Below are 12,615 nucleotides of genomic sequence, written 5' to 3'. Positions count from 1 at the left end.
AGAACTCTCAACAGAGGGATCTAAAATGGCTGAAAGACACTTAAGGAAATGCTCAACATCCTTAGCCATCAGAGAAATGCAAATCAATAGAACTCTGAGATTCCATCTTACACCTGTAAGAATGGCCAAGATCAAAAACACTGATGACAACTTGTGCTGGAGAGGTTGTGGGGTAAAGGGAACACTTCTGCATTGCTGGTAGGAATGCAAGCTGGTACAGCACCTTTGGATAACACTATGGCAATTTCTCAGAAAATTAGGAAACAACCTTTCTCAAGACCCAGCAAAACCACTTTTGGGTTTATACCCAAAGGATGCTCAATCATTCCTCAAGGACATGTGCTCCACTATGTTCATAGCAGCATTGTTTGTCATAGCCAGAACCTGGAAATAACCTAAACCTCCCTCAACTGAAGAATAGATAAGAAAAATGTGGTACAATTTTACAATGGAGTACTACACAGCAGAAAAAATGACATTTTGAAATTTGCAGGCAAATGGATGGATCTAGAAAACATTTTTATTGAGTGAGGCAACCCAGACACAGAAAGACAATTATTATATGCACTGACTTATAAGTGGCTTTTAAACATGAAGCAAAGAAAACCAGCCTACAAATCACAATCCCAGAGAACCTAGACAACAATGAGGACCCTAAGAGAGGCATACCTGGATTTAATCTACATGGGAAGTAGAAAAAGACAAGATCTCCTGAGTAAATTGGGAGCGTGGGGACCATTGGAGATGGTTGAAGGGGAGGGGAGAAGAGGGGAGAGGAGCAGAGAAAAATGTATAGGTCAGTAAAATTTTAAAAAAAGAATCAGTGTAACCAAAACTAAAGTTATGTTTTCAAAGAAACAAGCTAGTTTGTTTTAGGTTCTCAGAAGCAAAAATAGAAATATGAAAGCAATGGAATATTGTTTGTGCCTTTTTTTTTTGAGACAGAGTTTCTCTGTGTAGCTTTGGAACCTGTCCTGGAACTTGCTCTGTAGACCAGGTTGGCCTCAAACTCATAGAAATCTGCCCACCTCTGCCTCCTGAGTGCTGGGATTAGAGGCATGTGCCTTCACTTCCCAGCTATTGTTTTGTCTTGAGAGAAAATTTAAACTTGGACATTGGCAGCCTACAAATAAATGGACTTCAAAGCAAAGGTGCTATAAAAATAAACCAAAATGGATTCCAGACAGCAGGGATAAAATACAGAAAACGGTTCTCAGGTAACAAAATTATCTTAGATTGGAAGAGTAGAGATAGAAGGATAAGCAAAAATTAAAAGGATAACTATCTATAGGGATTTAAGGCAATCTTCTTACAGTAATTTTTTCAGCTTGATAGACTCTAGGATGATCTGTGACAGAGAGCCACAGTAAGTCCTTCTCCCTTCTCTTGCTTTTGTCAGTTTATTTCATCAGAACAGCAGGAAAAGAAGCTAAGATTAGCCATTATGAATTATAAACCAAAATGCATAAAATTATTTATTGATGTTAATATGAAACACAACAGAAACCATATAGAAAGAATCTTCTTGAGGACTGGAGAGATGGCTCAACTGTTAAAAGCTCTTACTGTCTTTTCAGAAGACCCAGGTTCGATTTCCAACATCAACATGGCAGCTCACAACTGTTTGCAAATCCAGTTCCAGGAGATCCAACTCCCTTACACAGACATGCATAAAGGCAAAACACCCATGTACATAAAATAAATAAACTATTTTTTAAAAAGAAAGGCTTTCTTTTATTTATTAAAATATATTTGCAGAACTTGTTTTTGAACATGAACTAAAATATCCAGGACCAAAAGCTTTGCTTTTGAAATTGGGAGTAAAACAAGAGTCATGGTTTCATTTCTCTGGCACTGATAAAAACATGCTGAGAAGAAGCAACCTACTTGAAAAAGGATTTATTGGTTTACAATTCCAGGCTACCGTCCATCACTGAGGGAAGTCAAGGCAGCAGGAATCAGAAGCAACTAGTCACATCCACAGTAAAGAACCCAGAAAGAATAACCATTCATTTCCTTTGCTCTACTCAGCTCATTTTCTCTACTCTTTATTAACACAATCAAGACAGTCCCCCACAGACATGCACACAGACCAACTCCATCTAGACAACTTCTCATTGAGACTCTTTTCCTAGGAGCTTATAGATTGGGTCAACTTGACAAAACTAGTCATCACAGCCAGGAATACTCAGGTCATTGCAAAATTTCACCACAGGTCTTAGCCACTAGGAGGAAAGCAGAAGATGGAGAGACACAGGACAAGGTAAGGAAAGGTAAAGAGGGACGATTCTAAAAGGAAGAAAGCAAACTGCCGGGCATGAAATAATAGTGTTATGTAATTTAGGAAATCTAAGAGTTTATGTATAAATTTTTTCTTTTTTTTAAATTTTCTTTTTATTTATTTATTTATTTTATGTATAAATTTTATAACAATGAGTAATTTTAGCTGATTTGGACATCACAATATTGAAAATTATATTTCAATTTTTTTAAAAAAAATAATCCTTATTGATATGAATTTTATCCTTTTGTGACAAGGTTTTTCTTTATAGCCAGGGCTAGCTTCAAACTTGTGATCTTTCTGCCCTTATCCTCAGAAATGTGAAGACAATAGGTATGAGCCATGGTGCCTGGTTGGAATTCTTTCTTTTAAAATGTGCGATTCAATAGTGATTAGTGTACCTGCAAACTTGTGCACCCATCCCCACTATTTCATTTTAGACAATACCTTTCTCATTCCTCCCAAAACAAATGCTGCCGTCCCACCACCTGAAAAGTGAAAACACTATTCTCCCCTCTCTTCGGCCCTGGAAACTACTAATATGGTATTTTAAGAAGCAGAAAGTATCACACATATAAGGCCAGCCTCTACTATATATCAAAGCCTGGTCTACACAACAAGAACAACAAACGCTGAATTTGAGGCCAAAGGGATGCCTCAATAAATGTGCAAAGTTGAAAATTTTAGATACGATATTATGTTATTACATCATACATACGTCAATAATTAATAGTAAGGAAAAACTGAAAAACCTCAACTTTTTGAAAATTTTTTGCCGTTTTCTTGCGTCATTCTTTTACTTCATCTTAGAGGAGCCAGGCTGTACCCAGAGCATGCTTCTTGTGCCAATATAGCTAACAGAGGAAACTGTGATAGGAAAGTAAAGAGTCCAGCACTACACAGTGAGTAACTCCATTTGAAAGAATAAATTGGTTCCAATACTCTTTTTAAAAGCCGATGGCAAGTGGAAGGGATGGGATTGGAACTCACAATGACTCAAAGTTCATGATCTTCAATGCTCTCTTACCCCTTTTTGTGTCTGAATCTCTATCCTGTGCACTGTACATGCAGTAGTGGTAAGCAGAGATTAGGGCAATTATTTTCGGTTTTTATTTTGAAGACAAAAAGGGAGTGTTGGTTATGAAATTCTTTTCTGTGGCCTCCAAGCTATTTTCTGGTAAACTTGACTATACAATTCAAGAAGGCTTTGTTGCCCGTATCTTTTTCTTTGCACAAAAAGAAAAAAAAAACGTACTTTCTAGGGGAATGATTTTCGTCAGAGGCTTGTATAAGAATTGTGATGGAATGGCAGTTACCCAACTCCACCATCCTCTAAACTCTCTATGTTACGTAAACAGTGTAAAATGCTTTTGAAGTTCAGAGGTAGAAGATGTGGGTCCACTAAAAGATTTAGCTGGAAGATTACTGAAGTTCCCCCTTCTCCCACATCTTAGTATACACTATGAAGGCTCTCAGTATTGCAATAAATCACCATGGCAACAGCAGAAGAAGACCCAGAGTCTCTGCGATGAGAGCTTAGGGAAGCCTAAAATCAGGATAGGAAGCAAGGATACTGAAACAACTGAATACTACGAGCAGCAGTAATCAGTCAAAACTCAACTATTACTCAGTGTAAGTATACTAGAGACTTTTTTGCCTCATTTATTACTATCTGGTACAGCATATCTGTCTTTTAACAAAAGAAACTTACAGAACACATAAAAAGGAAAGGGAACATATCTGAAGACACAAAACATCCATCAGAACCATTCTCAGAGATGATAAAGCTCTTAAAACTGTCAGACAATAAAGAGCTGATCAGTTTTATTTTTGTTTATTTGTTTTGTTTTTGGTTTTCCGAGACAGGGCTTCTCTGTAGCTTTGGAGCCTGTCCTGGCACTAGCTCTTGTAGACCAGGCTGCCCTTGAACTCACAGAGATCTGCCTGCCTCTGCCTCCTGAATGCTGCTGGGATTAAAGGTGTGTACCACCACCATCCAGCCAACTGATCAGTTCTTAAGGGTACTACTGGGAAAAACAGACAACATAAATGAATAGGTAATATATTTACAGTGATGGAAACTCCAGTGAGGTTTGAAAGGGAGACACTAGAAAAGAAAAAAAGCAGAAGGGCGGGAGAGATGACTAACCAGTTAAGACCACTTGCTACTCTCCTAAAAGACCTGAGTTTGGTTACCATCATTCACATCCAGAGCTCACAACTGCCTGCCACTCCAGCTCCAGGCGCGCGCGCGCGCACACACACACACACACACACACACACACACACACACACACACACACACACGGGAAGGGGAAGAGAGGGAGGGAGAGAGGGAGATTAGATAAGAAATTTAAATGCTGAAACAGAATTGAATAATATCTTTGATGGTCTGGTAACAGACCGGGCACAGCTGAGACAAAAGTTCTTGAGTGTAACAATCTACAGTAGTTAAGTTTTGAACCTAAATGTCCAAAACAGAGGACTGGATAAAGAAAATGTGGTGAATATACACAAAGGACTCTGTTTTATCTTTCAAGAACAACAGTTATGTCATTTCCAGGTCATAATAATATTATATGAATCAAAGTAGTCTCAGAATGACAAATTGCATATGTTTTCTATTGTTTAGAGTTTCTCAATTTTTTGGAGACACACAAAATTATATATATCTTGGGAAGCAGTTTCCAAAACATTTCAAAAGTTAGATGGTATTTGTGGGATGACACACAAGGATGACCTCTGGCTGGCACGTGCACGCATGTGCGTGCACACACACACACACACACACACACACACAGAGAGAGAGAGAGAGAGAGAGAGAGACAGAGAGACAGAGAGACAGAGAGACAGAGAGACAGAGAGACAGAGACTGACTTGCAACCCTATCTGGGTATCCTTTCCTTTTACTATAATAAACCACCTTGACAAAAGAAATTGATGTGAGCAAGGGTTTATTTTGCTCACAAGTTCAGATTATAGTCCAGAAAATCAGACTTCAGGAACCTGAAGCAAGTGCTCACCTCACATCTACAGTCAAGAGCAGAGGGTAGTGAGTCCATGTATGCACACTATTGCTCCATTTGCTCTTTCCACTCTCTGGTAGCTCAAACGTCCTTTCCTAGGGAACACTGCCACCCACAATGAGTGATTCTTCCCGCTCAAACAAATATGATCAAAGTATCCCAACAGACTTTAACGAAAGCCAGCACAATCTAGACAAACATTTATTTTAGAAGAACATTTAACCTCTCTTAGGTTCAATTAGTTGGGATATCTGTGAATATGTGAGGATGGAGATCAGTCAAAAAGCTGAAAAATCACAAGATTTTTAAAATAAGGATAGTCTCTCTGTCCCTGTCTCACATACACATACACACACACTAGGTAGAAGTCTAATTGGATATGATCACTTTGGAAAACTGTCACTATATACTACAGCTAAAGAGCAATGCATGTCGTCACTCAGCAGCTGTACTCCTGGTATACAATCAATAGAGGGGTGTCCTCATGTCCCTGATAGATATGGACAAGAATAACCATTAGCACTATATAAATTTTCAGCAATAGAATAACGGTGTCATAGTTCTAGAAAGCATCACAACACAGATGTAAACACTGAATACGTTGCAGCTTTGTACAGAGATATGAGCTGAGTGCCATAGACACCATGTTCACCCTTTCATTATGAGCTCTCTACTCTGCTGCTTACAAAACCACACACTGCTGGAGTTAACGTTCTGAGGCAGAGGATTCAGGCAGAAGGAAGAACATAAGCAGGCCCTGCAATATCAGACAAAGTGGTAAAGATTTGATGCGCAATTTTGGTATCTGCACTTATAATTGTGACCATTCAGTTTTCTTTTTAGTACAATTTCTTCACTTTATTTTCTTAAATAAAAGAAGACATTTTTCTCTTCCCAATTAAAGTTCAGCACATCTCTATAGAATTTGAGGACAATGTCAAGAAACCAATTTAAACTTGTTCAGTGTTTACGTTTTAATAAGACGTTGTTTTGGTGTGTGCTTTGTATTTGGAAACTGTGATCGTGCTATGCTTCTTTTTCTGATTCACAAAGGTTTTTTGTTTGTGATAGTTTGTTTATATAAGACTTGAGAGCAGCTTTCCAGCTAAGTTTCTTGCTTTCTGGAAGCTTATACTCCAGGTTACAGAGCTCCTGCTTGAGGCTGACTGGCTTTGGACTGGATAATATTTTGCCCTGAGTTGTTGGTTATAATGTGGCCAGCAGTAGTTATCTGACTCTTTGGACCTGGACTAGGTAGGTCCAGTCTTTCAAGGAGATGACACTGCAGTATCTCCAATTTAGGTGCTATAGATGGTGTCCACAAAGTGCTCTAGACTACAGAAAGTTTTCACTTATCCAGAATATTCCATGCCTACTAAGTCATGCCTATATAGTCCATTTCATTCAATCCGATGGATATTCAAGACTTCACTTGAATATAAAACTTGTAAGAGGAACCACCTTGTCACAAACAAAGGCAACCACAATTGTCTTCCATTTCAAGGTATTGAATAGCTATGACTATCTGGGCTGAGCTTTCTTCTAAGTTTGTCTTTATCAAGAAGTGTTTTCAGATAACTCTTTTCAGGCTGATTGTGGTGACATGCATCTGTAATCCTAGTACAAGGCAAAGGCAGGAGAATTGCTGCAAGTTCAAGGCCAGCCTGGTCTACATAGAGCATTCCAGGCCAGCCAAGGCAGCATAGACTCTACCTCAACTTCCTTCCAATATCCATTTCCATATCATTAAATGGCACATAAGATAGAATTTTTTTCTTCCTGACATCTTTGATTTCATTATCACTGAGGTTAGCAGTTTGATGAAGAACTTACCTACAACAGATTCAGAGAGGCCAAGAAAGTCATATGCTTCCTGCTGCCAAGGGATATCTGATTTGATATAACTTGGGGTTATCTAAAAAATTTTTTCAGAGACATACAGAATGGTGTGGAAAATTGTATTCCAGTAAAATGAAATTTACTTATAGTTACCAAAAGTGTGATGTCCTATTATTTTTAAAATCTTTTCTTTACCATGAGCAAGTAACAATATTATCATTCTTTATTATTAAATATTATCAGTTTGAATTTAGTTATGGTCCAGTTAAAAATAAATATACTACATTTATCTCAACATTGATGCATTATACCACATTATTATCGAATTCGTTCTTTTTAACATTTAAACTTAAATATTTCATTGCTTATATTTTGAAATGAAATTCACATGAGCATTCTTTCATGTAGAGGAAAGTGAGTGTTCTGTAACAGGACATTTTCTTAGTCACTTGCATCTGTGGATACCTGCTCCATTCCTTAATGCTTGGGAACTAGCTCATACACAGACTTGTATATTGAGGAAATCTTACAGAGCTTATAATCAAAAGTCATTGAAATTGAGGGGAAAGAATGGCTTTGGAGTCACTCATGAGGGCTGCAGTCTGCATCCTGACATCGGATTTGCATCTGGGCATTTGTTCCTCATCATCTGTCTCAAGAGGAGTTGGTGCCCTCTTCTGACCTACTTGCTAGGGTCATAGCAGTCTTTGTGGACATCAATCAATTCTTTTCATTATTTCTCTAGGTCAGCCTTTCATGGGGTCCATAAGATACGCTTTTTGCCTTTTCTGCTCATTCTCATATATGTGAGGTGTAGTATTCAAGAGCACTCTTTGGCATAGCAAAAGGCTAAGTGCAGAAGCACATGGAGCAATTCATCCATGTCTATGAGAATAGATCGCGAAGAGATTTTGATATACTTATTTTATTTTTTGTTTATGCATATATTTGTGACACGTGTCTTTGTACACCTGACTGTGGGTGACTGCAGAGGCCAGAATAAGGCACGGAATCCCCTGGAACTGAAGTTACAGTTGGTTGTGAGCTACCCGAGGTGGGTGCTGGAAACTGACCTCAGGTTTTCTGAAAGATCAGTGAAGGTTATTAACCACTGAGCCATCCATCCAGCTCCAAAGAGGCAATACATGCTAATAAAAATTTAACTGAAGAAAGAGTAAACAAGAAAGAATGAAATTGATTGATCATACACTTGAAAATTGATTTCTAAACTGCCTAATTCTATCCCATTGACATATGTCTGTCTTTTTGTCAGCGCTGCCTAAAGATTTATAATGAACATTGACATAGAACAGGGAGAAACTTTAGAAAGTTTCTTTTTTGATCTATTATTTTAATTGATTGTAATTTTCTATAATGGTCTCTGTCTAGTGCAAAGACAAGTTTCCTAGATGAACGGTGAAGATTCCACTCACACAGGACACATGTTTGGAGTGCAGACAGGAATTGTGCTGGTTTAGGAGAGCAGTTGTTGTGGCTTCTCTAGGATCCATGACTTCACTAAATCTGGGTAGTTTGCTATGTTTCCAGTATCAGACATAATTTCCTGCTTGCTGAGCAATGGAGACCATTACAGAAAACCAAGACCAGTCAAAATGCAGAGTTGTGGAGCCTGGTCCCAACTCAGACAGTTATAAAACACTCATGAACCTAAGGCCCAGGGAACATTGCAAAAGAGGAGGTGGAAGGAGTGTGAGAGTCAAAGGAACAGGGAGGTTTTTTTTTTTTTTTTTGTGACATAGTGTCTCCTAGTAATGTCAGAAGCAACAGCCACAGAGTCTCACCGCCATGCCTGTCCAAATGTGACCTCAACAAGGACACCAATAGACATGCCATAGTGGATGAGGTGAAGCCTAAGAGACCTTAGCCAAACACAAAGAACTACAGGCAACTAAGTATTGTGTGATGCTTTACTCTTTTGACTTTTGGTGGAGGGGGGCTCGCCACCCAGCTTCCAAAGAAATCACACATGGAGACTTATTCTCAGTTATGAATGCCTGACCTTAGCTTGGCTAATTTCTTGTCAGCTTCCCTTATCTTAAATTATTCCAACTCCCCTTTGCCTCTGGGCTTCTATCGTTCCCTATTCTGTACACCTTTCTTTACTCCTTTCTCTGTAGCTTGCTGTGGAGCTGGCTGGCTGGCCGGATGTTCTCTCCTTGTTCTCTTGCTCCTTGCTCTCTTCCCAGAGTTCTCCTTCTATTTATACCCTCTGCCTTCTAGCCCTGCCTATCCTTGCTCCTGCCTCTCTATTGGCCATTTATCTTTTTATTAGGATCATCAGGTGTTTCATACAGGCATAGTTAAGATGACTTCACAGAGTTAGACAAGTGCAGTGGAAACAAAAGTCACACACCAGAAAATAATATTCCCCAGCAATTAATTCTTTAGGGAGGAGCACACCATTGGCTATCCAATACCAAATGGACAGCCCTAAAAACCTATACATAGAAGTAACATTATACAGACTGAACAGCTTGTAGTTACATATTGAGGAATATATATCTCTATATCTACATATATGTATGTAACAAAAATGAGCAAGAAAGAGGTCACGAGTTGGAAAAAGGAGGGGTATATGCGAGGATTTGGAGTAAAGAAATAGAAGGGGAAACAATATAATTCTGTTGTACTCTAAGAAACTGGAATAAGTAATTTTTATAATTATTGTATTATTTTATACGTGGGTGTTTTCCCTGTACACTACATGTGTGCCTGTTTTCCACCAAAGCTGGAAGAGAGCTTTGGATGCCCTAGAACTGGAGCTACAGATGGTGGTGAGCTATCATGTAGGATCTGGGAAGCAAACCTGGCTCTTCTGCTGAGCCACCTTTTCAGCCCCTTCTTCATTTTCGATGTTATTTTGTGTTTGGAGAATCCACTGTAATTGAATATAAACTTTTAGATAGTTTTTTTAGTTTTACATTTATTTATTTTATTAACTTCCTCACTTAAATATTTATTTGTGAGTGTGTGTATGTGTGTGTGTGTGTGTGTGCGCATGTGTACACATGCATGCCATGACAGATGAAAATCAGAGAAAAACTTTCAAGAATCAGGTCAGTCCTGTTCTTGTACAATGTGGGCTCCAGGAATTGAACTCAGGTCATCAAGTTTGGTGACAAGTGTCCATATCCACTGAGTCATCTTGATGGCCTGTAACTTTAGGATTGTTCTTTCTTGGATGAGATTGATATTGATAGATATTGCATTGAGTCTATCAAACACTTTGGTTAGTAATATTATATAAGACTTAATATCATAGTAATAGTAAGTCTTATAATCCAGAAGCATGGAATGTTTTCCATTGTATCTTTTTCAGTTTAGCAGTATTTTGTAGATATTTTGGTACATGTCAACATGTCATTGGTCTCCTTGGTTAAGTTCATTTATATTTTCTTTGTGATTCAGTGTAAATGAAATTACTTATTTTTAAGATTTATTTTTAGTATTTTAAAAAGTACATGTCTTTGTATGAGTGTCTTACAGCAGTTCCTTCTGATTTGAAAACCTTCCATCTTCCAGGGAAGCTCCTTGAGTTCAGGAATCAGAAAGTCCCTGAAACTGATTAGGTATAGTAAATGCCTCGCTGTCCAAGCCTATGTAAACAATAAGGACTGCTGAGAGACGTGTTCAAACAATCTGGGCTGCCTAGAAGAGCCTCAACCCAGAAGAGTGCCCCTAGTCAGAAGAAATAGAGAGAAGCAGAACTGCTGGGAAGAGGCTCAGACCAGCTGAGTTACTTGGAAAGGAGAATCTCCAACCTGTTGAGCCATTTGAAAGTTATGTAGTGTACTCCAATTCTAGATTGTGTGAGCTGCACCCAAGTTGGGGTGGGCTTTTGGTGATGCAGTTATCTGTTGGAGAAGGGAGCTGGTTATTCGTCCTGGCCCAAACCCAAAATAATCACACAGAAACTGTATTAATTAAATCACTGCTTGGCCCCTTAGTTCTAGCTTTTTATTGGCTAATCTCTTACATATTAATTTAACCCATCTCTTTTAATCTGTGCATCACCACAAGGCCGTGGCCTGCCAGCAAAGTTTTAGCACGTCTATCTCTGGTGGTGGATCGATGGCTTCTCACTGACTGCCTTCTTCCTCCCAGCATTCAGTTCCATCTTGCCTGCCTACCTAAGGTCTGCCCTAGCAACAGGCCAAGGCAGATTTTTATTCATTAACCAATAAAAGCAACACACACACACACACACACACAGAAGTACCTCCCACACCAGCTGTCTTTGAATCATCTCTGCTCCTGAAGCAACCCCTCAACTGTGTATACTGTAATCCCAATAAAAACACACTGATGGGCACAGGAGACCACTTCCTAGGTATAACCCCAGCAGCACAGACATTAAGGGCAACATTGAATAAATGGGACCTCCTGAAACTGAGAAGCTTCTGTAAAGCAAAGGACACTGTCACTAAGACAGAAAGGCAACCCACTGACTGGGAGAAGATCTTCACCAACCCCACAACTGACAAAGGTCTGATCTCCAAAATATATAAAGAACTCAAGAAACTAGACTGTAAAAATCTAATCAACCCAATTATAAAATGGGGCACTGAGCTGAACAGAGAATTCTCAACAGAAGAAGTTCAAATGGCCAAAAGACACTTAAGGTCATGCTCAACTTCCTTAGCGATCAGGGAAATGCAAATCAAGACAACTTTAAGATACCATCTTACACCTGTCAGAATGGCTAAAATCAAAAACACCAATGATAGCCTTTGCTGGAGAGGTTGTGGAGGAAGGGGTACACTCATCCATTGCTGGTGGGAATGAAAACCTGTGCAACCACTTTGGAAAGCAGTGTGGCGGTTTCTCAGGAAATTCGGGATCAGCCTACTCCTGGACCCAGCAATACCACTCTTGGGAATATACCCAAGACATGCCCTATCATACAACAAAAGTATATGCTCAACTATGTTCATAACAGCATTGTTTGTAATAGCCAGAACCTGGAAACAACCTAGATGCCCTTCAGTGGAAGAATGGATGAAGAAAGTATGGAATGTATACATATTAGAGTACTACTCAGCAGTAAAAAACAAGGACTTCTTGAATTTTGAAAACAAATGGATGGAAATAGAAAACACTATCCTGAGTGAAGTAAGCCAGACCCAAAAAGATGAACATGGGATGTACTCACTCATATTTGGTTTCTAGCCATAAATAAAGGACATTGAGCCTATAATTAGTGATCCTAGAGAAGCTAAATAAGGAGAACCCAAAGAAAAACATATAGGCATCCTCCTGAATATTAACCTTCATCAGGTGATGAAAGGAGACAGAGACAGAGACCCACAGTGGAGCACCGGACTGAAATCTCAAGGTCCAAATCAGGAGCAGAAGGAGAGAGAGTACGAGCAAGGAACTCAGGACCGCGAGGGGTGTACCCACACACTGAGACAATGGGGATGTTCTATCGGGAATCCACTAAGGCCA

Source organism: Microtus oregoni, unplaced genomic scaffold (assembly GCF_018167655.1).
Source record: "Microtus oregoni isolate MIOR12 unplaced genomic scaffold, Mior012 000050F_006, whole genome shotgun sequence".
Taxonomy (NCBI): domain Eukaryota; kingdom Metazoa; phylum Chordata; class Mammalia; order Rodentia; family Cricetidae; genus Microtus; species Microtus oregoni.
The sequence above is the reverse complement of the archived record's forward strand: the minus strand, read 5'-3'. Positions refer to the sequence as shown.